We start from the raw sequence: 26,792 nt of genomic DNA, 5'->3' as shown, positions 1-26,792 counted from the left end.
CCCTTGCAAACACAATACACTACATTAAAATAGAATTTGTTGTAGGAAATAAAATGAGAAAATATAGGTTCCAGAAGAAAAAAAAAATGTTGCCAATTTCCAGCCTCTTGGTCCTCTTGCTTGCTTCTCTCATTCATTAATGAAAGATGGTAGGTGTCAAACTGCTTTGGATTGGACTCCTTTGGGTACACTTTGAAGATGCTATAACATTTGAACTGTAAGTATCCATACTTTCAATGCATCAGAAGGTAAATCCTTTGGACAACTACAATTTTAAGAATCAGATACAATGGGGATGTCATTTTTAAAAATTCAGTAATACACAAATAGGGCGTGGCTTATATATTTTAAAATAATCTGACTACAGAAAGCTGTAACAAAATAAGAAAGATAAAGGAAACAAACCCTGCCCTGGAATTTAGCATGTATGTGGACCACACAGTAGTTTTATATGATTATATAAGAAAAAATATCTGAAAGCATGAAATTGTCTCAGAGTAGGAGCCAAACAATTTAATTTCCTCTAAACTTAACTAAAACCTTTTTGCTGCATTGAAATCATATGTTCCTTTGTCCTATGGTGCAGGGAGACCAGATGACTAATAATCAATTTTTCTTCCACATCTCTTCAGTTAAAGAGAGTTAAATTATTTTTCCAGTTTATTTTAAATTTTAAGAAGCCTCAAATGTTAAATTTTTTAAAAAAGAATAAGAAATAGAAGGAAAAGGGAAGAGGAAAAGAAGAAACAAAAATTTTTTTCTTCCAAAATCAAGCAACAGAGTAGATTTTGTGCTGATTTAAGCACACATCTAACCAAATGAATTTTCCATTGTTTACACCTGTTTCTCAAATAGCTTCAACTTTTTTGCCTTTGACCTAATTTGGCCCAGTGCTATCTGGAATACCCCACTTCTGGGCTTCTCCACCACAGAGCTGGCCATGGCAGCAGCTGGGAAAACCCTTCGGGAACAGCTGGTGTTCAAGGCATCGCTTCTCTGCCTTCGGGACTTGTTGGTGACACATTTCAATAAAATAACCTTTGTATTTGTCTAGTAAAATACTACTTACCGATAATTAATCATCTTATATCATCGCAATAATGAGAACAAACCAGGCCTGATATAAGTGTGTGAATCAGAAGCCAAAGGTCAGCTGAGTTCTGACCCTGGTTCTGGTGTTGATTCCAAAAGTGACATTGGAAAACACACACACACACACACACACACATGCGTGCACACACACACACACACACACACACACACACACTCCTTTAGCTCTCAAGGCTTCATTTCCTTACTGCAGAATAAAATGTCTGAACTAAATTTTCCCTTTCCAGGGGTTGGAAATACCTCAACTCCACAGTCACCAAAGTTAACCCTACCCACCTCTAAATCTACATTTATGAAACCCAAACTTGTCTCTTCCCTTAACACATCACATATTGCTCACCGTATCAAAAGGACAATTGAAACAAAATAAAATAAACTAAGTCCTTTAATTCTCCAAAAACATCTAAAAGAGAGGGACTTCTATCCTTAGACAGAAACATGAAGGTGAGAATCAGTTGTTTCTGGCAACCACACAGTAGGTGGTAAGTTCAACCCTTGGAGATCTGAGGAAACAATTGTCTTGGAAGTAAAAAATGCAAGTTCATTGCTAACAATACCCTCCTCGTAGGTGTCTAGCTATGGTAACTGACAACTGTCAACCATTTGGTTGGAAACAGAACAATCAGCTGAGATACATGATACTTTACTTGACCTCTGATCTACACAAGCCAGCTTACAAAGCCATATGAGCCTTCATTTCAAAGTCAAAATTAAAATTCTAAGATCAAACTTAAATTTCAAGCGAATTTTCATATTTCTACTTCCTTGAGGGCAGAGATGGTACCCCAAGTGGTAACATCCTGTGTGCCCCCACCCGCTTGTTGATTTGTTTCTCCCAGATCAGAGTGGGTCTGTTCTTGACAACTGGGGACCACATTTAGCCAAGCAGCTGCCCACTGGTGTCTAAAGCCTCCAATATGTAGTTCTGGAAGCATTTCAAAGGATTTATTATTATCATCCCATGATTTCATTATTAATATTATCACTCTTGTGACATTCAGTAGCTGGGCCCACTACAAAGCATTGGAGTGATTTTTACCATGAACAGGCTGTCTTCCACATTCCCGCACAGTTGTAGGTCCCTCCCCTTTCACATGCACAAGGTTCTAGTTGCTGCTGAAGGTCTTTAAGAGGTGAAAAAGCCACCCTGAGTATTCTCTCCCCCCCCACCACCACCACACTCTCTCGTGGAAGCTTTCAGAAAGAGAAGCCTCTTCCAAGGCCTCTGCACTAAACAAGAGACAATCACCATGTTACCCAGATTCTAGTCCTGAGGCCAGTGGAAAGTATCCGGCTAACCTGGTACTGGTGCCTTCATGAACTAAATGAAGTAACCGAGTAAGAGGCCTTGAAAAATAGTGAGCGGCTGCGCTCATATTGGTTCTAATTTTATTTTTTCTCTGGTTTCCAGAGTTTCCATGGGGAAGAGCCCTTGTTAGAATTTCAGGAAGAGATTCTCCTGTTCTTCACCTTCCCTCCTACTTCATCCATCCACTTGTATCATTAAAAGCAATCTGGTTTGGATAAGACTTTAGGCAAAGCAAAAGTCAAGATTCTTGACTTAAACAGAGGAGAAAATAGAACTGATCCAGGTCCTAAGACTTGGTCTGATTGTACGATTTTTCAGTAACTGGCCATGTAATTCCTTTGTTGCTTTATATCTGATTCCTCATCTTCCAAATTTTAACACCAATCTCTCTCTGACATGTCTACCCAAGAAAGTCCTTGAGGCTCATTTTTTAGCTTCAAAATGTAAAGTATGATCCTATTCAGATAAATTATTACATTAACATGCGCGCCTTCTTGACTTTAGGCAAAACAATAAAGAACTAAAAGATTGATTGAACATTAAAAAGATGGCATCCTCTGTTGAGTTTAGTTTGTACTATAGAGTTTTAGCAAATAAATCTTTTGATTCTGTTTTATTTTAACAAGTACTTATTAAGAGCCTTCTTTATGTGTTACATTCTGCTGGAAAAAGAAGGAAGGAAGGAAGGAAGGAAGGAAGGAAGGAAGGAAGGAAGGAAGGAAGGAAAAAGAAAGAAAGAAAGAAAGAAAGAAAGAAAGAAAGAAAGAAAGAAAGAAAGAAAAGTAAGTATAAACTTGACCCCCAGGTGTTTACAGTGTTATAAATTCCAGACTCATAAAAACTGTATAACGAATTTTAAACAGTGTGAAGACATGTGAAAGTGTGTGTGGACCCATAATGACTGCATAATCCAGCCACTGGAAGCTGAGCTTTCAAGGAAGGAGGGAAATGTGTTGAGCAGAGTTTAGCACAGACCATGTGAGACGAAACAATGCTGGTAGGCCAAGATGGAGTTTCTGTAGCAGTTTCTATACTTGTGCAAACAAACTTCAGTAAGAAACTTCAGGGGAAAAGATGGGAAATATAAGTTTAATACTTAAGGAGAGAAACGTCTGTTTCTTTCTGACTATTCAATAGCAACAAACTTTAGAAAATGGTTATTCAGGTATTACTATAAATATCAGGGAATTCAAATTCATACTCATTTAAGTTGTAGAAACTATGTCAACATTATAGCATCGCTTTTTAGAGGAAGATCCTATATATATGTGGCCTTAAGAGACTCAGAAAAGTGAGACCTCTTACCGTTGCACATTCCATATGGCTGCTTTGTGCCCACAGCCTTCCCCAGATGAATCCTTCACAGCGCACTGGATCTAGTCACACTTGATCAGCATCTCCTATCCGGACTGCATTATCCTGCCTGTGTGCATTTTTCCAGGCTGCCGCCCTATCTTAGAAGACCCTTCCCGCCCCTCTCCATGTAGGTAAGCCCTCCCTGTCCTTCAGAACTCAGCTGAAACCCAACCCCCACCATGAAGCTATCATTGCCTGACCCACCACTCAGCAGTCTCTCCTTCTGAATGCCAATATTACTTATTTTCTTACGCATCATACTGTACCATACATATATATCCCACTGGATTTATACATATAGTCCTCCCAGACTCAAGTTCCACCCCTAAAAGAGCCTGTAAGCCTCTCAAAGGCAGGGAATGCAGGCTTTCCTTCTCCTATTAGTGCTTAACATGATGAGCTGTGATTTTGGGAGCCACTCACTAATTATATGTTATTGAGCATTAAAGTCAAATCCTAAACCAATCATGTTTTGTAACATCACCACACCCACTCCCATTTGAAAAGTGGCCTAAATTAGCTGTGTTTTAAATGGTATAACTTTGATACAATTGATAAGAAACCTAATATCAGAGATAAACATTCATTCATTTCAAAAAACTAATAATCTCGCTCTTTAAAGTAATATAGCCATAGTGTAAGTATACTCCATAAATAGAAACATTAATATGGATCTGACTATCTGAAAAAGGAGTTAGCAAAGGACAATTTCTCTTTGCAATGGGACAGCTGAAGAAGTGTAATTTAACAGCTTTTAGAAGCCCGTCACTGGGGTGATTGAGGTGGACAGAAGGCATGGACATGACCAAGGCTCTTAAAAGACACAAACAGGTGGGAGAGTGTGCTGGGGGTGGGCAGAGGGTTGGAGAGTACAAAAACCAGAGGTTTGCCTTCGGGAAGCAGATACAGAGAAGACAGGGAGTGAGACTGGCTGAGGAGGAGAGGAGAGAGGAGAAGAAAGGAGAGGAGAGGAGAGGAGAGGAGAGGAGAGGAGAGGAGAGGAGAGGAGAGGAGAGGAGAGGAGAGGAGAGGAGAGGAGAGGAGAGGTCACATCTGAACAGCACCCAAGTCAGAGATACAACTAGAAAAAAATGACAGAAGGAAAGAATAAAGACAAATGGGTGAACAGGACACAGATGGGGAAACGACCAACTAGTTGGGAAAGACAGACAATGTGCTCAGGAAGATGGTTTCTCTAGGTCACTAAGAGGGTAGGGATTAAAGAGATCAGAGGAAAGGAAAGTGAGGAAAAGGGAAATCAGTAAGGAGATCAAATAAGTTATCGGTGCCCAAGTGCATATCTAAATGCTTAGAAAATCCCCAGGCTGTTGGGCTCACCCAGAAGAGCCACAGCCATACCCAAGAGGGGACCATCAGAAAGACAGAAGCAGGCAATTTAAGCAGCCAGCTACTGGGATAGGAAAAAAAAAAAGAAAAGAAAAGAAAAAAATAGAAGACAGAAAAGGTGAGAAGCAGGAAAGGAAAAGCCCAGAGGAGGCACTGGCCCAGAAACCTTTTTAACTTTCTGTAAGAATCTTTAAGGCCCCAAACTAGGCCAGGATTCTGACTGACATTTCTGAGCGCACCAGCTGCTGTTTCTCGGGGAGGATTCTGACAGGAAGGCATAGAAATGCAAGCCAACACTGCCAGCCCTGGAAGTAAATAAATAATATTCTGCGAAACATGTCAATGGGGACAGAAGCCTGCGGGAAGAAAGCCCACAGAGGAGGTGGCACCAGCCTGCACCTCTCCCCAGGTATGTGCTGAGCTCGCTCTGCATGCTGCTTTCTCCTCTAATCGTCCCCTGGCTGTTCCTGCCTCGCCCATCTGTCTTTCTTTCTTTGAGAATTTTTGGGAAGCCCTGCGGGGGATCTATCATCGACAGCCAGCAAGGCAGCGTTCTATAGAAGCAGGTGAAGTTACAAGTTCTGTGTCTCAAATAGGCAAGAGAGGACACAAGAATCCAGGGCCAACAGGCAGAGCTGTGAGGGAAAATGAATGAGAGAAACAGCCCCGGCTGCAGGGCTGTGTGTGAGGATGACTTGCTGGCTAGTCCTGAGGGTGGACCTGCCTCTCTGCCTTGAGGCTTGAAACAGAGGCAGAGAGGGCCTGAGGATGGGCCTGAAAAACTGATATACAGTGAAAGCAGAGATTTCCAATTATCACCCAAGGGGCTGGTTCATTACCTAAAAAAGAGTTGTTACCAGTGTTAGATGCTATCTAAAGGTAGATGGGCAAGAACTTGACAGCAGGTCACATTGAACTTGCAACTCGCCTTTCAAGTACCTCAGAAAAATATTTTAAATGTATATTAATTTTTTTCAAGCAACTCAAAAAGAATTTTTTATTATGTTGTTTATCTCAACTATTCAATTGCTAAACGAGGCTAGGTTTCAGATGACCCCCCATCCCCGCCATGTCCCCAATAAGACAATGTGAACTGTTACACTTTTTTGACAAAGTCCCTGAGTGATTAAATTCTTTGGAAAGATTCCCTATTACATCTTAGATATTAAACCATTCTTAATCCTCGCACACTAATAGGAGCATTTTTTTAAAAAAAGAAAAATATCTTAGAGCTAAAAAAGCTTCATGGTCAGTCTGTATTATTGCACTGAATTATATTATTATTATGATCTCTCTGTACATATTACACAAGGTCCTGAGAGTCAGTGGGCCCTCTGCTGGTCTGTCTCCTCAACAAATGCAGTCACCTAATTTTGTATTGATAAATATTGCAACCAAACAAATCATTCCAAGGAACATACAATTGCTTAAGCCAAAAGTCCTGGATAACTCCCTGAACAAGGCTTCCCTGTCTGTCTGTTGGCTGACCATCGTTCTGCTGCCTCCTTGGTGAAAGCAGTGAGGATCACACCTATGAAAAGCATTTACCCTTGGCTTCTGTTAGCTTTGACTTCCCTTCATCATCTCTTCATGTTATTGCATCTGTGATAGAAGGGCCAGTTGTTTGCCCTTAGCTTGCACAGCGTCAGGAACACTGACCTAGGGCAGTGGATCTCAATGGAGTCCCCCATCCATCTGAATAAGCATTACCTAGAAACAAGCTAGAAATTCAAACTCGCAAATTCTACCACAGACTTTCTGCATCAGAAGCTCTGGTGGGAGGACCTAGCACTTTGTGTTTTAGGTAGCTACCCAAGTGACTTAGATGCACTAGGTTAGAAAGTTAAGATTCTTTTTAAGTACTGTTTCCTTGAACCCACAGGGTTCAGATTGCCTAACAGGTTAATTAATTAATTAATTAATTTTTAAAACCCTTCAAAAAGCAGCAACTTCTTCATTCCAGTTCCTTATTTCTTTCACCTGCAACATAGGAACAGTTCCAATGTAAATTACTTGTTACAGTGCGGAGAGCACAGCAGGTACTCAACAAAGGCTGTGGGAGTGTCATGGGTTTCACTCTTGCTAAATAAAAGGCTTTTCCCGGGGGACTGAGAAGTCAAAACTGAAGCTGTACAGATGCCAGTCCTCTGAGAATATGCATTTCAGGTACCCAAGAATTAGACTGCAAAGGTAGATGTAACCTGCTGTACAGCCAGTTAAAAACAACAAGCATAAGAAATAGAAAACTTGGAGAAGAAAGTATTATGTGAATTGAGTCTTAGAGAAAGAACTATTTTAACTCTGAAGACAGGAAAAGGAAAGGAATATTCCAGATGAAAGCTGAGGATCAGGAATATTAGGGAAGGGGAACAGTGATCAGAGTGTTTTTTCTGTCACTAATGTTTATCTTTTTTCTGGGTCTAATCATTTATCATCAGGTTTGTAGAAATTCTTCCCTTAATCCAAGATAAGTAATTTTCCTTAGACTGTTGTGAAGTGAGTCATTTCCAATATTAATGATTTTATTACTTGAGAAAGCCTATCTTTCTCATTATTCAATCAATGCTTTTCCAAGTCCTCTGACTACCTGCAGGGTAATAATGCAGAAGTGATTGTAAAATCACCAATGCCTAGGCCTTCCCCCTAAGTCACTTATTAAGCTATTTTTGAAAGCAAATCAGAAAATCTGCAACACTTGTGTCACAGCTCTAATGTCACTCAGATTTGAAATCAACTCCCTCCCTTAGAGGTGTCCTTTCCCAAATCTGTTGTGCATAGAAGTCACCCGGAAACTCTTGTCATCAAGGTGACTCCCAGCCAGTCCCATGGAGATTCTGGTTACAGGGCTCTACAGTAGAGTACAAGGGATAGAATTCTTATTAAGTCCCTCTGTGATACTAAGACAGGCAAGGTAGGGAAACAGCATATTAGAATGAATGTGTGCTTTGGGCTAGAGAAACATCAGGTCATAGGTCTGTCATTCACTAGCTGTGTGATTTTTGGCATGTTAACCATTTTCTGCCTCCCAAGTCATTAATGTCCTTGAGATACTTTTGTCCTATCTATAAAACATACTTCATAGGATTGTTGAAAAGATAAATGCTACAAGTAACTGGCTTATTATAATTGTGGTGCCCTGTCCTCCTCTTCCTCCATGCTCTCTGAAGTTCCTAGGTCTTCTGGTTGAGAATCAGGACAACACAATAGGGATTGTAAGATGCCACCAATACTAACGTTCTCTGAGAAAGGTGATAGAATTTGTGCAGAAAGAGAAGTTGAGCTCCTGGGGCTGGCAGTGCTCCTGTTGCCCCTGGGAAGTTAAAATGGGACTCATAGCCATGATTGAAAAAGCATGCAGAAGTAGTCAGTCCTTTAAAAATAACAAGATGTTCTGGCTGAGCCCTAGGAAAAACAAATCTGACATAAAATCCCATGCTTGCCCTGAAAGGAGGGACCACTACTTTATTTCCTATTCCTCAGGTCACTGATGGTAAGTCCCAAACAATTTGGCTTTGACTTGTGCAATTCCAGAATAGCTTCTGTTTCATGGACAGCCACCAAGAACACCAAGAGTAGATAATGGTGCTTAAGGTCAGGAGCCATAAGATTTGGGGTGTGTTTGGACATTGGGTATGTCTCTGTAGGCTTCTTCCCTGCAAACAAACACCAGTAGTACCCTGATTCCCCTAAAAGCATGACACTCTGAATACATAGTAACAAACTGTTATGGGTTATTTAAAGCTTTTAAGTTTGGCTGGGCTAAGGGTTAGGGAGAGCAAAGCTGGCTACATCAGAAGCTGAGCAAGTGAGCTACAGGTGATGTTGTGCAGAAAGTCCTGGTTTCCCCTCCTCATCCCGCGAAGGCCTGCATGCTAAAGTCAGAGTTTTGTCAAGGAGCAAATGCTTTGCAGTCGATAAGGGGACAGTTGGCACCTCACCAAGTGTATCCTTTCATAAAGGTGGCAAAAATGGAGCTCAAACTCTGGAACTCATTATCTGTAATAGTACAGAAAATTAAGCTTCCTCAACAAATTCTTTTCAAACATGTGAAGATACTTTTAATACTTTTTAAAGAGAAAAAACAATAAAAACAAAGATACAGAATTTCAAAAGCAAGGTAACAGGAAATTGACAATGATTAATGTATTGCATTTGTTATCTTCAAGTAATTGCTCAGATTACAAGATATAGGCATGCATAATTGATCAAACAATATAAGTAATATAAGTTGTATAATTATCTTAGCTATCTTTTATGTATATATATATATATTTATATATATGTTTTCTTTTCCTTTCATTCTTTTATCCTTTCACCCATCCCAGTTGTTTCTTTTGAGCTGTTTCTTTCCCTTTCACAGTATCTGTTTTAGATTTTTGAGTCTTATTTATTTTTCAGTTTCTTACACTAGAGAGACAGTTTACACATGTGGGTCTAGTTTATTTCCTTTGTGAGTATGGACTCTAGTTGAATTTATTTATTTATAAAAGCCTTGAGTTTTTCCTTCTTTACAGCGGAATAGTACTCCATTGTATAAAAATACCACATCTTTTTAATCCATTCCTCAGTTGATGGGCATTTGGGTTGTTTGCAAAACTTAGCTATTACAAATTGTGCTTCTATAAGTGTGTGCTATGATGTTTTTAATTCATCTGGGAAAACACTCAGAAGGGGACTAGCTAGGTCAAATTCGACCTCTAATCTGAGTTTTTTGAAGAATCTCCACATTGATTTCCACAATGGTTGTACAGTCTACACACCCACCAACAGTGGAGAAGTGTTCCTTCTCCCCGCTGCTCTGCTAGCATTTGTTACTTGATTTTTTGATGACAGACATTCTTTCTGGGGAGAGAAGGAATCCCAGTGTTGTTTTAATTTGCATTTCTTGAATGACCAGTGATGTTGAACATTTCTTCATGTATTTATTTGCCATTTGTATTCTTCAGCTGAGAAGTGTGTATTTATCTTTGATGCCCATTTCTGGAGTGGGTCTTTGAACTGGGGGAGGATTCTTAGTTTTTTACAATTCTTCATATGTTTGAGATAGAAGTGTTTTGTCTGAAGGACAGTTAGGTAACATTTTTTCCCATTCTCTTAGTTTTCTTTCCACTCTGTTGGTGATTTCTTTTGAGATGCAAAAACTTTTTAATAAGATGAGATCCTAGTTGTTGATTCTTTGAAGTACTTCCTGGGTAGTCTGATTTTTACTCATGAACTCTGCCTACTTCTGTGTCTTAAAGATATCTACCTACTTTCTCTTCCAGTAGATTTAGTGTTTCTGTTTTAATATTTACATCTTTGATCCACTTTGACCTTAATTTAGTGCATGATGATAGGCATGGGTTTAATTTTGGTCTTCAACACATGGAAAACCAATTTTTCCAGCACCATTTATTAAACAGATTATCTTACTTCCAGCAAATAAGTTTTGCCCCTTTGTCAAAGATAAGGTGACTGAGTATGTTTGTGACTGGGTTTACTTCTTCTAATTTGTTCCATTGGTCTTTGGATCTGGTTTTTGTGTTTTGTTTTGGTTTGGTTTGGTTTTTTCCAGTACCATACCAGTTTTATCACAGTGGCTTTGAATACTTTTTTAAGCAGACTAGAATTGGAGGAAGAATACCTTTTCATACTATTTAAGCGTTCCCAAATATCTATGAACCACCACTTAGATGAAAATGAGTGTTATATTAATGAAACCCTTTAAAGTAACTAAAGTATCCTATGAGGACTTCATGCAGTGGGTTGGTTCAGCTTCTGCGTTAATATGAGTTGATGTGTTAAATTAAAAAACAGTACCATTTATTAGACTTCTAATACTAGAGTCACAGCACATTGCAAAAGTCTATCTCCCTGAAGTCTCCTGTTGAATGCACACTATTACTCCCACTTTGTGTATAAAGAAATTGAGCCATAAAGAGGCTAAGTAGCTTGCTCAAGGTCACAGGCGCCCAAGCCGTATTTTTCCTACCTCTACCCCCCTGTAGCAAATAATCTTGGAGATCATAACACTGTGTTAGTCTATAATTCCAACTTCTTGTCTCAATCTGCCCTTGATTTTGCTCAGACCCAGGAGGCTTTCTTAGAGTCATCAATGGGAATTCACCATCCTCATGCCTCTGTAATGCAGTGTCTTGATCATTTATGTTCAAATACACAAATGTTCTTCTGAGCTCAGAAACAGAACCATAATTGCTACTCATGATTTTAATGCTATTTTTATTGTTACCTAAGACCTGAATGCCTCTAAATAGTGTTTACTACTCAGGAACAAGAGAAAGGACAGCTTAGTAATGTAAAGTTTTTGAATGATTATCCAATTATGGGACAAGTTGAGTGGTAGGAGGTAAATCTTTTCAATAACAAGTTGAGTGACATTTTATATTTCTATTGTTTGTTCTCTTAAGAAACTCAAGATCTTTACATATGCTATACCACTAATCTTAATTCCATCCTTTGGTGAGCAGATGAGATTACACAACTGCTACTTTGAGATAAGTGGTCTGGAATCTCGAAGGAGATTATGAGAAAAGCAATGATTTTTCCAACATCACGCACACACAAGTGGCCAGATTATGTGCCACATTTCTTGATAATTCATACTAACGCCACCTAACAAAGTCAAAAGATCCAGGCAGATAGAAAACTAAATGAATAATATGGGAAAATCTACACCCAACTGCCACATCAATGCCCTCTGCCCTAAGCAGAGCAGAGAAACATGTTTTTATGTTTCTCAGCTTAGCATCCTTCCTCTCATTTTTGCCTTGTCTTAAATGTATTGGATGTTTCTCCCCCTAGCCTGCCTTTTACTACATTTTTAAATCTTAAATCTGATTTAAGGGGGCTGGGGATTTAGCTCAGCAGCATAAGCACCTGCCTTGCAAGCAGGGGGTCGTGAGTTCGATCCCCAGTACCGATAAAAAGACACACACACAAAAAAATCTGATTTAAGGAAAAGAGACGAGGGTTTAAATAAGACCTTTACAGTAAATATTCCCATTTCAAACAGTCTCTTTATTTTCAGAATTTTTTGTATTCTAAAGTGATAAGAATTTTATTTCCTGGGCTCATGAACTGTTCAGTAATTGATTATTAACGGCTTTTAAAAGTTGTTTTGTTTTTGCGGTAATAGATAGTGAACCCTGGACCTTCAGACCGAGATACAGCCCGAGCCTTTTTTGTTTAAACACAGCATCAAACTAAGTCCCTAACTTGCCCAGACTGGGCTGGAACTTATTATCCTCCTTCTTAGTTTCCCAGAGTGCTGGAATTATCAGTATGTATTACCATTCCTGATTGGACATTAATACTTAAATTTTTTTCCTGCAGATTTTGAAGTGAATTTTCAAGCAGCCTTATGATCCTGTGAGGGTGGGCTTAATGAAGATAAAACAGCTCACACCCAAATGCTAGGGACAGTGTCATGCGATAGTTAGCACTCCCTTGGCTATCTCAAGTTCTTTCCCTGACAATCTTCACTCATGTTCTTACATAAATTCTCCACTTTCTGGGCTTCACCATGGCTATGAAATTTTAAGTCTCTGAAGGCTGGCTCTTTACAGTTCTCTGGACCACGAAACTGAATGGTTCTTCTCATCTAAATAGATCCTCACTGCTGACAACTCCCCTGTCACACCCTCCGGAGGATCTGGATCTGATACATTTATTAGTCACAGTGAACATGGTCTCTGCTCTGAAGTTCTCTGGATCCTTGGAAGACATGAGACATTTTCCTTTTCACAAAAGCACTACCACATTTCCTTCTTTGACCTGAGACCTTCCCCTGCCCTCCCCTCCTATAGTCCCCAAGCTGTGTTTTTGATAGATCACTGTCCCCAAATGTGGAGGAGATAGATAGAGCAGCCCCAAAGCCTCATTTGAAACTTGTACCTGATTCTGGGAAGAAACTGTTTTCAAAGAGAACTTTATATAGACATTGGTTTGGATTAAACGGGTTACTGAACCATTTCCAAGCCAGAAAGAGTTTGACTGGAATGCCAAGGCTATTTCCCTATTTTCCTAAAGAATACCACATGTCTAAGTCACCGGTATCACCCCCAGTGCAAAGCTACAGAATGCTAGAAAGCACACAGAGTGTGAACCTAATTGTGTTTTCCTTCTTTCCCTCTTTCCCTGCCTCCTCCTTCCTTCTTTCTCAACACTTCTTACCTTCCAACCCTCTCTCCATAGGTTGACTCAGGGACGTCCCTCTAATCTAATTAGATTTTAAAGGAATTACTTTTACCTCTATGTAGATTATATGACTCTCATCTTCCTCATCTGTAAAGCCAGATAAAATAGTTACTACTTCATGGAGTAGTGAAGATCCAGGAGGCTACATAGAACATTGGAAATCCCACCTAGAAAATGTGTTGAAAAAGTTACCTGCTATTGCTCTTAGATTTTATTACCTGCTATTGTTAAATTTCATGAGCCACCCTCACCAACACAGCCTCAAAACTTCTTTGGGCCTAATTCTTGACATTCTTATCCCTGTTTTCTGGCAGAGAATCAATGCCATGAATCCAAAATCCCCACCTCCCTCTAGCTGGGTGGCCGGTCCAGACCCCAAGGGTCTCCCAGCTGTCAGTGTGCCCCCTCTCCTACAGCTCAGCCCTCACAGATTGTGGGGCAGGTGATGAGTGGGCTGGGGGAACAGAAACCTAACCAAAAAATCACCCCAACAATAAGCAGTTGTGCTTGGAATGCTGAGCGGCAGCTGCAGTATCCCAGCTCACTAGCACCATACAGTAGAAGCACAATAGGGCTGGGCCCACCCTCTGCAAGAAATAGGTCTCTGCACACACACAGAGTGGGTCTCTTCTGTTTAATTTTCCCTTTGCTGATTCCAAACATGAAAATAAGAACCCTATCAATATTCACAGTGCAATGTCAGAAAATTTGTTAATGGTAATGACAATGGATTTGCTAGATGTTAATTGCACCAAAATGAGTCCATAAAATTTCTTGTCATTTATATTTCTGAACAAACAGTAGGAAAAGAAGCTCTGTCCCAATAAGCACTGCCATCCCTCACAGCAGATTTAGTCCAGGATGGTTGGGGGTGGGGTAGATTTGCATGAGGTTTGGTCCCAGGGGTCCCCCTTTCAAATGTCCCCACCTAGGTAAGGAGGAAAGGCAAGTGGCCCCAGAGCTGGGCTGCTTCCGGTGACGCTGCTTCCCAAGGCCACATGCTTCTTTATATCCCCATAGGGATTACTTTGCTATGGAATGTAAGGAAGTGTGTGGCTTTGGCAAGTGCTTCTTCATGGCCCCAAGGCCTCACCCAGAGCAAGAGCTTGCTGACTCCCTCGCTCCCAGCCACACTCCCTCACCAATAAGCAAGGTCCTTCTGGCCCCATGGGGCTGCTCAGCCCATACCTTCTTCTGAGATCTTAGTCCATGCAGGGCTTCCGGCCACTGTCTGTGGCCCATAAGACCCATCCAGGCCCACCGCCCAAACCCCTCCTCACATCCACTAGGGGGAGAGAGGACACTTTTCCCAAAGGTTTCCCTGAATCCTTCTAGCTTCTTCCTCTATTCGTGTTGATCCTGAATGGGCTGTTTCTGCTAACCAAGCTGAACCATAGTTCCTTTATGACCACCGTACTAGGGGCCTGTGGTGCTTCCTGCATCCTGAGGGTTTTCACCATGGACAAAGGGCAGACACCCTGAGGCTGAAAACTCAGCGATGGTGAGCAGCTCACCTCTGGTCCTGAGTCTCCTGACCTCACTCTGCTATTCTTTCTACCCACCACAGCCCGATCAGAGGCCACTTCCTGGAAAGGATGCTGGAGGAAAATGTTGAGAAGGTAAAATAGCAATTCAGGAGCAGCACTTTCCAAGGCTGAGGCAGGAGAATCACAGTTTCAAGGCCAGCCTGGACAGCTTGGTGACTTAGGGACACCCTGTATCAATATAAAAAATTTTAAAAAGTTTAGAGTTGTAGCTCAGTGCAAAGCCCCTGGATTCAATCCCCAGTAACACAAGAAAAAAAAAAAGAAAAGCAACCTTGTCTTTGACCCCTATGTTCTCAGCTCCACCAGGGCTCTGAGTCTGCACCTAGAGGGAGCTGAACTCTCAGAGGGCAGCTGAGGAGATCCCACGGGGGCCTACAGCCTGTGCCTCACTCCCCACAGAGCTTCTGAGAAAGACACAAGGATGAGGAGCCCCCACCCACTGCTGAGCCCAAGGATGGCTTCAGGTGCTTCCTCTACCCACTGGAGCCCTGACTCTTTGTTTTCAAGGTGAGCATGTATAAAACAAGAGTCTCACCTCACTGAATTCATGTCAAATCTATAAGCAGAACCACAAAAGGAATACCACAGGGTTTGAGGACAGAGGCCGAGATGCACGGGAGAGAGATAGGAGGTGTGAAACGGAACTGGCAGCACAGAGTCAGGACAGGGGAAGAGACGGAGGGAGGCAAAGGAACCCATGCCCGTCTGCTGGGTGGGAAGCAGGGACTGGGGTGCTATCGCCTCAGACAAGACATGCACAGCACACTGGACAGCGTGTCCCCGTGCAGGCTGCAGCTGCTCTTCAGACATTACTCACTGGCCTCTCTCAGAGACAATTGTAGCTGTGCTCAAGGACACACCAAGGATATACTCTCAGAGGAGCAGGTGTAAAAAGGCAGAGAGTTACTAAGCTGAGGCGGCCATAGGACCAAACACAGAAGCAAATGATTTAAATCAATTGGAGGCAACTTGTCTCCCTGACAGAGAATATTTGACAAACTTTGCATACTTTATCAGTTGTCACATTTGTAGGTTTCCTGGCAGCACTTAGGGAAGCTATTAACATCCTACACTGCACAGGACAGCCCTCCACAACAAAAAACTTATCCAGCCCCCAAAAGGTCCCTATGCTAAGGATAAAAACTCTTGCCTTTGACAATGATGCTTTGAATAAACAGGGTGTCTGACCCTGGCGTATCATGATACCCCATATTCCAAAAGAAATTACTGCCCTTTATTCTACAGACCTTGGTCTCTGTGCTTTGTAGAGTAAGAAAATGCCTCACGTTTGTGCTTCTCTCCAATGACACCTCTTTCCTTTTCCTAAACTCCAAAATTGTTTTCTTTTTCCTATTCTGGACACTGAGTTCACCTCAGAAATTCGGGTGTGTTACAGGAGTGGGCCTGTTGCTGGGGCGGGGCAGAGCATACGTGAAAAAGGGGAGAGAGATTGTGGAAGAATGAATGAAGAATTTCCCTGAAAGAGGCTGGCCGTTCTGACCTGTGAGCCAGGCACGCATTTTCCAGTCCTGGTTTCACAATGCGCAGCTGCCCTCTGCCCACAGCTGCCTCCCCACGCTCCCCCAGGAGGAGCTGGAAGACAGGGCCAAGGAGATTGGCCAGAGGACGAGCGGGCTGGCAGCGCTCCGAGACACATGTGTCACAGGGGGAAGGGGGATGGAGCAGGTAAGACACTGACTGCAGAGCCAGGAGGACGTGTACAGCAGAATTCGGTACAAGAAGGAAGATTCAAAAATCACGGTGCACAGAGCATCCTAAAGCCACGTCGTATTTTGTCAGATCCTGCCTTCTCATCACCATCACAGTGTGCTGTCCCCCACGCCATGTCAGCAGTATTTTCTCGAGTGTGTTCACATTCTAGATAATCTTATTTATCCAGGACAGACAGAACTTACAAACTAGAGTCCATCTGGCAGAATGGCTAAGCCACTTCTAGGTTCTCTGATCACTGTTTTGAACAATTTGAGGAATGAATGAAAATCCACACAGCTCAGGAAAAGGAAACATGCACAAGACAGGCTGGAATCGAGTGGAACATTGGCTTCAAAAGCAGTCAGAATTCATTGTCTTAAGGACTTCCCCACCATCCTGCTAGTGTCCTCTGTGTCCTCTAGGGACCCTTTCCTTCATTGTCACTAAGCCTCCAAACAAGCAAGTAAGCCAAGCATGAGATGCAGAAGCTCTTACAGTATATGACACAGATTTACAAATGTTGTGAAAGTTCCTGAAAGCAAAAGAGCCATAAAACTGAGAGGTCCAAACTCAAATAAATGGGACTCCAACACCATACACTTTCTACTGGATGACATTTCTCTTTATCAAGAAGAGGAAAGAGAAGGGCAAGCCATGCCTGCCCCCAAGAGGAAAAGGCAGTTTCCTAGAATCATTCAAACTATCCTTTCCACTCCCCTCTTCCCCAGTCTGCTGCCATTTATTGTGAAGGCTGCCAGGCCACCTTTTTGGGGAGCATCTCCCTAAACTGCTCCCGCTCCCTCAACCACACTTCTCCCCAGGGAGAAGCCCATGGCTACTTCTGCACCTCCACGGACCTCAAACCTGGCCACTTCAGAGCCATCTGCAAGGCAGGTCGCTGCACGGGTTTCTTTCCTCACGCATGTGCTTTGAGCTGGAAAAGCCACATTTACGTTCCTTTTGTTAGGTCAGCCTGTAAGCTCTCTCACACCATATTCATTAAAACCTACAAGAATCAAAGATTTTCTCATTCCTTTGAGAAACTGTTTAATCAGTTTGATTGTCAAATGGAACAAACTCAATGGCTATGGCTGTGAGAATGAAAAAATAAACCAATTGTCATATATTTAAAATAGAGGGCCATAAAACAATGAAAATTAATAAACTACAGCAGCTCATCAATATGCATGAATCTTACAGGTATCATTTTAAATGAAAATACCAACTTATAAAGTACGGATGATATTAAGCTATTAAGATATATAGTTTGTTTAGAAATTTTTACACAAATGCCAAAAAACTATAAAGAAAAACATTTAAATTATAAGAAGAAATAAAACAATATTGTAGTTACATCTCTGGAGAAACCTGAGGAGGTAAATGAGGAAATTATTTAGGAAGTTGCAACAGTATGGTACAGAACAATAAAAATTATTTTAAGGAAGATGGTTGTTCATGAGTGCAGCTTTATCATGATGTATGATTACTTTAATTTATTTTATTTAATAAACACTTTTTGTAAGTGGAAATAGCATGAAAGAAATTATATAGAATTATAGGTAAGGAAAATGACAGAATCCCATAATTCTCTCCCATCTTCTAAAATAAATTTAACATCTTGATGGATAATCACATGCATTAAATAGACATATGTATTGTATACAGTCTCCCATAAATGTGTCATACTTGAATTAAAAAACTTTAAAAATGCAAGGTGTTCAAAGAATGTACACTAAAATGTTAAATTTATTTTGGAAGATGAGAAAAGGAAGAGTTATGGATTCTGTCTTTTCCATAGTCTATAATTCAACATCATTTTTACTCTTCATAATGTTTTTACTTGAAAAAAGAATTTAAAATGAAATGCAATATATTGAAACCATACAATGCAAAATACAAAGTATGTGTCAAAGTCACAAATTATCTGTGGTTGCTGGAAGAAGACATTCTGAGCAAGGCCAGCTCCCGGGGTTTGGTATGCGCTAATGCTGATTCTCTCTGTGTTACAGGCCTGGACGAGGGACAGTGGACTCTCCAATATCTGTTCTAGAGGCTACCACACCTCATGAGGGAGCTGCCCCTTGCTCTGGCTGGTCAAACGGAACCAAGTCCGTCTTCCTGAGAGGTTTGGTCCCCTTCAACCAGCTACAGCAGGGCTGGCAATGCCCAGTTCTTGGAGAAATAGAAGAGATTCGCCTACAGATGAAATTATCTGCTAAAATTTTCCATGTGAAAAATAACTGTTAGCTGATCATCATACCTGCATGATTCCAAGGAAGGCAGAAAAATAGAAGACCCAGGTTCAAAAGAAAGCAAGGTGCTCAACACATAAAGGTTTTGTGGCCAACTAGAGCCACTATGTACCCTTGACATGAACAGCTTTAACGATGATGTCTGTACAGCCCTGGCCAGCCAAGGGAGGACACTCAGGCTTGGAGGGCAGACAGGGAAGGCAAGGCTGTCAGTGGCCTCGGTAAAGAAACTAGACTTCTAACTATGGCACAGTTCAATGGAATTGCAGGTCAGATCACAGCAAGTACCAAGACATAATTCTTACATAGCCCACCAAGTATGCCTAGGATGTATTTGCCATGTTATTAACTTCAAATAACCCTTTATTTTCTCATCTGTAAAATAGAGACCATGACATATACCTCAAAGTGCTGTAAGATTTTTTTTTTAAATAATAGTCAAATATAGGAAATGGTCATTGCTGTCATTTTGCTCTTGTATATGGTTTTAGCATGAGGACAAGCCCTTGTCCAGAGGTATTCATACCTGGAATGGAAGGGCCGAATTTTAAAAACATAGGAGTACTCAAAGCATAAAACTTTATTTCAGGTTACTTTTATTCCATCCATTAATTCCACTAGCAGGTAAACTGTGCTCGTTCTACTCCGCATTATTAGACTGTAGCAAAAATATGAGGCACACATTACCTTCTTAAAGAAATATCTTGCCTGAGAAGCTTTGGTTAATACGTGCTCTCATGACCCAGTCTACAGCCACATGTCCTCCTGTATTTGACAGCCATGGAGTATGGACACCAAAGGTCAGTTCAGAGCAGAGCTGTGAGGTGTGCTGGAACTAGACCACCTGGGTTCAAGCCCCAGCTCCCTATTTACCAGCTGTGCTACCTTGCTTGGGTTTCTTGACCTCTCTGGACCTATGCTTTCTCAGCAGTAGAGTGGGGATATTGATAACAGTAGCTTATAGAGTATTCATGCAAATGAAATGAAAATATATGTTAAGGCCTGAAACTATTACTGGGTACATAACAAGATCTCAAGAGGTTTTACCTATGGCAATGTTCCTGAAATTAAACTGGTATCCTATAAAAACTTCTTAATAAACAATCATCTTCTGTGTTTATTCTACACACAAACTATGGGGTGGTGTAACTTCTAGTTCCAGTGCAGTCCTGCTCACTGATTGCAGCACATTGGTGCAAGCAATTGTAAAGGGAGGGAGTGGCCGCTTCTCTCTTCCTCCTCAGTTGTGTGGTACAATGGAGCCTCCCCAAGAGGTAGATATCCACCTGCAGGAGTAGAAGCAGGATGATCGGGAAGCACAGTCATGAAGCAGTCACCTGGAAGACCCCCAAAAGCACAGAAAGGTTAAGGCACATGAAAATACTATGGCACGGTCAGTACTGCCTAGGAGTACTTACCACGGGCAGTACGGGTGGGGGTCAGAGGTCAAGTACATAAAGATTAGATGAGCAATAGCTGAGACAGCCAGGAGCACAGCAAAGACAGAGTCACTCTCAGATGGTAAAATGCCTGATAATTGATGACACTGAACAGGACAAGGCTTAAGGCCAAATAATGTCTTTCTCTATGTTCTAAAGAAGCCAAAGCCACACTCCACTGTATCTGGAGCACACCCAGCCACCTCCCACCTACTGGGAGGGTGGAGAAGCAATTTTGACTTCTGGTAGGTATATGGGGAACATGAGATACTTATTCCCATCCAAACTCCTTCGCCAAACCTTTTTTTTTTTTTTTTTTTTTTTTATTCCTTGAGACAGTCTGGCCTTAAACTCACTATGTAGCTGCTCCGGAGCTCATGGCAAGCATCCTGCCTCAGCCTCCCCAATGCTGGGGGTACAGAAGTGTTGACCAAATTTGTGAGGGCCACAAGATGAAAGTCATTCTAGTTACAGTCTACATCCAAAGGTAAAGTGGCACGCTGGCTTCTCTGGAGAACACTACTTCAAGTCTGTTTCATTTTTGTAAAACCAGAAGGGGGCAAATGTATTTCTGCCCCCACTCACCACTGAAAAGAGAGAATTTTTAAGAAAACACACTTCCTAATACTCTGAACGGTCTTAATCTCTCTGGCTAAAGTCCCACAAGTTCGATCACTTCATTTTTGTAAAAAATAAACCAAAATCAAAGACTTGGGCATCCTGTCCTGCACTGCTGTGCCTCATATTACCACAGTCCTTCCTCGGGGAAACATCTAGGTTAAGCCACCCAGTGGGTCATGTGGTTTCACTATCACTGTGCGATCCTTCATGTGTATTCCTGTGTAATCATCATCCCTGTGCCAGTAAGAGGCAGCATAGGACGTCATTCAGTCAGACATGATGACTCTGGGCCACCTTCAAAATGAGTCTCACCCCACATCGGGTGAGTGTTATCTCTCAGGCACACAGAAGCAGAAAGCGCTCCTGAGAGTGGTGCTGGGGTTTGCCACCTGGCAGAAATTTGAACAAACAGGAAGCTCCTGCTAGATGCAAATCAGCAGAGATTTTTCTTTCTGGTGATAATTCCCCATGCTGGAAAGGCTGTCAGCCCACAGGTAGCTCATGTGCTGCTCACAGGGGTGAGTGCTGGCATGTGCTCTTTAGAGTGTAGTTAATCAACAGGCCCCCCAGAAGACATTACTTCTCCTCTACTCAGAATCCTCCCTCCCTTGACTGTCCCCTTAACGGGTCCTGTCCCTCCAGCACCAGGCTTCCACAGGAACCTCTCACTGCTACCCACCACCAACAATCCAGAGAGTCCTGGTCTGCAAAAATAAGGGCTACATTTCCTTGAAAAGGCAACATGGAAAGGAGTGAAGCCCCACAACTCTTCCTAGTATTTTTCACCAGTGTTCAGTAAGAGAGAAGAATGAACAAAAAAGAAATCAAAAAGAAGAGGTATAAAGTCCTGCAGGTATTTAAATTCTGGCCCCTGCTGTTTGCAAGACCCACTTGCTATAACCAACATTCTTATTACCTAAAGTACTTATTACTGAAATTCTCACTTAGAAACCATCATAATTCACAGGGTGTCAGATAAATACTCTTAGGCACTTAGTGTTATCTAAAGACATACTTTTCAGTCCTACAAACAAACTAACATGATCCATTTTTGCTTTTTTAAAACAGGAGGTAGTTAAGAACAAAGTATAACATGCATGACTGAATATGTCACAATGAAACCTATAATTCAGTATAATTAATATGCAATGATAAAATATATGTATGACTATACTGAGAAGAATGTGGAACAAAAGCCATCAGTAATATATCCAGATAGTGGCTTTTTGAGGAAAGATTTTCTGGATTTTGCCGCATTAGTGTATATTACTTGTAGCAAAAAAATAAGCAGCAGAAGTTTTTATTTTTATATTTTCTATTTTGCTCAAAGCTACACATTACACTATTTGAAATTCTAAGGCTTATAACAAAAAATAGTAGCCTTCTGCCCCATCCCAATTTTTATTACAAGTGGCATCTACATTTAAAGTAAAAGGGCTGGGATGTGGATAAATGTAGAGCGCTTGTCTTGCAAGCCCAAGGCACCATGTTCGATCCCCATCAAAAAAGAAAATAAGAATACTGATGGAGAGAGCACATGTCATTACTACAAATTCGGTCTGGAGATTACTGTGAATCAGCTCTTAGCAGTCCTGTGCTACCACACGACTGTTCTTTAGGGTAACAGCCTGTGGACTTTTTGAAAGGCTGAGTCCTGATAATGACTTCGTGTATGCACACACACACACACACACACACACACACACACACACACACACCCCTGACTCAGTGTAGGCGGAGGTGGTGAGGCCACTGCAGAGGCCACTCCATGCAAGATCCAGCACAGATTCTCTCTGGCTTCCCAGAGTTTGGAAGAAAGAAGCTCTGTGCACATGCCTGGAAGACCCTGGCTCCAGAAAGTTCCCCTGTACCCCACGGGCAGTCCCTACTGCCTTGTGAACCCCTTTTCCTTGAGGTTTCCAATGGGCAAAGTTAACAGCTGTATTTTCATCTACAAAATAGTTTCCAGTTCTCCATGGTCAATAAATGGGTCTCATATTCTTAGAATTTTCAACTGAATATCAGGAATTCTTGTTCTCTTCACCATACACTTAAAGTACTACATCTACAACATATGCAAGTATTAAGTATACACACCCCAAACTTCCTGACATCCCACAACTTGACTCAGTGAACCATACCCACGTAATTGAATCATTCCACAGATAAAATAGAGTTCTCCAGAGAAATAAAACCAGTAGGGTGTGTGTGTGTGTGTGTGTGTGTGTGTGTGTGTGTGTAGAATTTGTTTGCACAGTTTTAAAACTTTCAAGAGAAAGATTCAAAGAGGCAGTGCATCAAGAGATCTGGCCCAAAGTTAGGCAGTAGGAATTCTCTCTTCTCTCACATGAGAGTCAACTTTTAGGTCTACTCAGACCTTTGACTGACTGGATGAGGTTTGTCTACTTTACAGAGGGCAACCAGCATTCAGCAATCCACTGATCTTTTCCTCCCTCACAGAAACATCCAGAAAACTGTTTGAACAAATCTGAGGTAACTTCCAGCCTGCTCAAGTTAATACATAACATTAACCGTAACAACGAATTTTGCTTTCATGTAAAAAAGATATACAATAGCCTTTTTTCATAATTATAAAAAACTTAATCTGCATGAAAGAAAAATACCTTTAATGTAGTTATTTAAAATTTCCTTACTTCTCCTTTTTTCATATTGGCCTAAAATATTATTGTGGCCTTTTTTATATAACTGCTTTCTACCTCAAATGTTTATACATTTAGACTTATTTCATAACTCAAAAAAACAAGCCAATAACTTTTCCTTATTAGCAAATTACTTTTACCAGCACATTAATCCCTCTGCAGGCCGTAACCCATCCCAGACCCCCAACCACTCTTAATGTCTCCAACCCCAGCCTCTCTCCCTGCCTCTGGGGTCAGAAGGTGATACAGGTGATGCAGGCAGACTGACAAAATTTGTTTCTTGTAAGAAGAACTAAAGGCTTGTGCCCCTTTCTTTAGTCCTTATTGAAATATGCCAGTAGCTGTATCATATATTTAAAAAATATTCCTCAGTCAGCACACACAAAGGTCTGCACTGAGGCCCAGGACCAAAGGAGGTACTGAAGGAGGGGTCTTGTGGTATGTGGTGGCCGTGGAGAGCAATCATACTCTGACCAGCAGTGTCCTCAGGGTAATATGCGTACTTCTCTTCCTCAGGTTTCATGGAGAAGCACCACTGGTCAGACATTCTATTCCAAGGCCTCTGCTCATATTAAGTATGCCCACAAGGCAACTAACCTGCCCGAATCAGCTGTCCAGCACATGTTGGAGTCCCAATGGCCTCTGTCCCTCCTGTCCATTACCCACTTCTCAAATCATATACCAGAAGCACCAACTGCAGAAACCCTGGAGATCTGGAAGAATGCCATTCCAGAAAAACAGCCAACAGTCAGCACGCTTTTCCTGGGCTTCAACCTCCCAAACCAAGAGCGCTCATCAAGCCGTGAGCTCAGAGTGACCTACAGCTCTACCTGACTCAGCCAGACTGAACTCCCCACGAGGCCTAGGGCAGCAGAAACTCACATTGTCACTCCTCCCCTCTCCTCTCTCTCATCTTTTCATAATTCTAAAAAAATTAATCTACATAACAGAAAAATACCTTTATTCTTAACATTATTATTTAAATTTTCTGCTGGGTATGGTGGCAAATGCCTACAGTCCCAGCATTCAGGAAGCTAAGGCAAGGAGGATTGCCACAAGTCTGAGGGCCGCCTGTGCTACACAGTGAGTTCAAGGCCAACTTGGGCTACATAGTGAGACTGTCTCAAAAAACCAATAATACTAACAACAACACAATTTCCTTACTTCTCCCCCTTTTTCATATTAGCCAAGTACCCAAAATGTTACTGCTGCTATTTTGATTTTGATGCAACTGCTTTTTATCTCAAGATGTTTGGACATTCAGACCTAATTTTTAACTTTAAAAAACAAACAAATTTCTCTTTCCCTCCCTCCCTCTTTCTCTTTCTCAGCATGGAAATAAAGAATGAATTCCTGAGAAGAAAGGATGAAAGGAATCTTCAACAAAATAAGCTTCTTATATTATAGACATTCTTTTGGCTTCCAGTATTTTCCAAAAAGCAAGTGGCACTTTCAGTGTCGTCTGTCAAAGTTTATCAACAGGTTGCATGCATCTCCATGTACTTGTGTGAGGAGTGGAGTGTCCTGGGCTGGGGCGGGGTGGGGGGAGATGCACAAAAGTCAAAAAAAGATGGAGCAGAGTATGAATGGAAATGAAAAAAAAAAAAACAGATTTTTAAATCTTGAGAGCAAATACAACACCACATTCCTGAGTTACATACCTTCCACATAACTAGCTCATGTTGAGAAGTTCTTAAGAAAGAAGTAACTCCTCACACAGCAATTTGCCAACTCTAACAAGGTAGGCCAGATGTGATTTTCAATGAAGAAGGAAGTTGCCAAAAATACTTCCACGGAGACCGATTTGGAAAGCTGTCAGGAGACAAAATTTAGGGGGAAAAAAACCCATTAGAAAAAACAAACACTAAAAATTCCGTATGCATTCCTAATTTCAGGTTATTTGTCTTTGTTATCCTATTCCCTTCTCGTGTTTCCTTCTCCCTCTCCTCCTCTCCTTCTCTGTCTCCCTCTCTCCCTGTCTTCCTCTCTCTCCACCTCTCTGGATTTCCCAGGATGCCCCTGCCTTAATTCTACAAATCACAATGGGTCCTGGGCTCACAGGTGGGCCACGCGTGTGGCTGTCACCCCCAGAGCCTCAGTTTCTCCAGAGCTGAGACACTACCCCATCCTTTGATTTGCAGAGATATCACAGAGCACCCAAGCTTCAAACTGGCTGACGTAGTGGAGGGACACAGAGGGCAAGTCTCCCCTCTGCACTGGTGTGAAGGGGAAGGATGGTCATCAAAGTAGATCAGGAAAAATCCAAGAGCATCGTAGGAGTACGAGCTGAAGAGAAGATTATTGGAAGCCTCCAAAGTCTCCAAAGAGCACCTTCCTGGAAGGGCACTCGATCACCATATGCGTTCCCTCCAACGGCACGTACAGTGAGTAACCTCTGGCACTGAGGCTTTGACATTTCATTAGTGACTCCAAAAGCCCATGATGTTATAAAATAATTTTGCTGAAACAGAACTTTGTTTTCCTTCTGAGGTGGTTGTGCAGAAGTGAGTCATTAGGAAGTGAGTGAGACCCAGCAGGCTGCCCTACATCCGCCCCGCAGTTTTAGGGGTTCTCATTTTATCCACGATGTCATATAACCCCAAACAGAGTTAGCAGATAACTGTCTATGTCTCCATTTTGAAGAGGATGAACCTGCAAAATCAAACACTAGAATCAGATACTTGAGATACAGGTATTTTCAAACATTTAGAGCCCTGAAGCACAGAAAATCAGACAGTAAGATCTGAAACGTGTACCTAAAAGATCAACCCCAGAACTTGAGAAGAACTAGTCACTATAACAGAGCACTAAACATAGCTATGAGATTCCTAGAAACCAAGGGATAGAAATACATCTTGGCAAGCAAGAGAGCATAGCATTTCTATTTTCAAGCTACTGTCTCACGAATCATCTGTATTTGGTAGCTATAAGAAATTTGTTGAAAGCTGTCTTCAGTCTGGATACCACGACAGTTTCTGTTTCATGGACTTAAGTTTCTCAGTGGAACCTGGGTGGCGATTCTTACTGTCCACCTCCTGCTAATGCATCAACACTTCTAAAACATCTCTTCTCGTCAATACAGTCACTCATTTCAGAAGGTTCACAGAGGCATTGTAAAGTTGTTTTAATAAAAATAACAGACTGGTGCTAAATGTGCAAAAGCCATCTCACTCAATAGACAGCTCAGAAAGGAGGTCAGTTTACCCAGAGATAGCATACCAAGGGGTCACAAAAATCTCCAA

General features: G+C 41.6%; 1 long non-coding RNA gene across 1 annotated transcript; it reads left to right on the top strand.

Annotated features, from left to right (window-relative positions):
- The first annotated feature begins 4,781 nt into the window (after positions 1 to 4,781).
- On the top strand, positions 4,782 to 19,942 carry LOC134472116 (uncharacterized). Its single transcript, XR_010041979.1, has 3 exons — positions 4,782 to 5,531; positions 15,163 to 15,372; positions 18,588 to 19,942. It is a non-coding gene; the product is annotated as an uncharacterized LOC134472116 (long non-coding RNA).
- Positions 19,943 to 26,792: the final 6,850 nt, after the last annotated feature.

This window comes from Cavia porcellus, unplaced genomic scaffold (assembly GCF_034190915.1).
Source record: "Cavia porcellus strain 051 isolate PalLab524CR breed Dunkin Hartley unplaced genomic scaffold, mCavPor4.1 scaffold_22, whole genome shotgun sequence".
Taxonomy (NCBI): Eukaryota; Metazoa; Chordata; class Mammalia; order Rodentia; family Caviidae; genus Cavia; species Cavia porcellus.
Note: the sequence above shows the minus strand (reverse complement) of the source record. Positions and strands in the feature narration are given on the sequence as shown.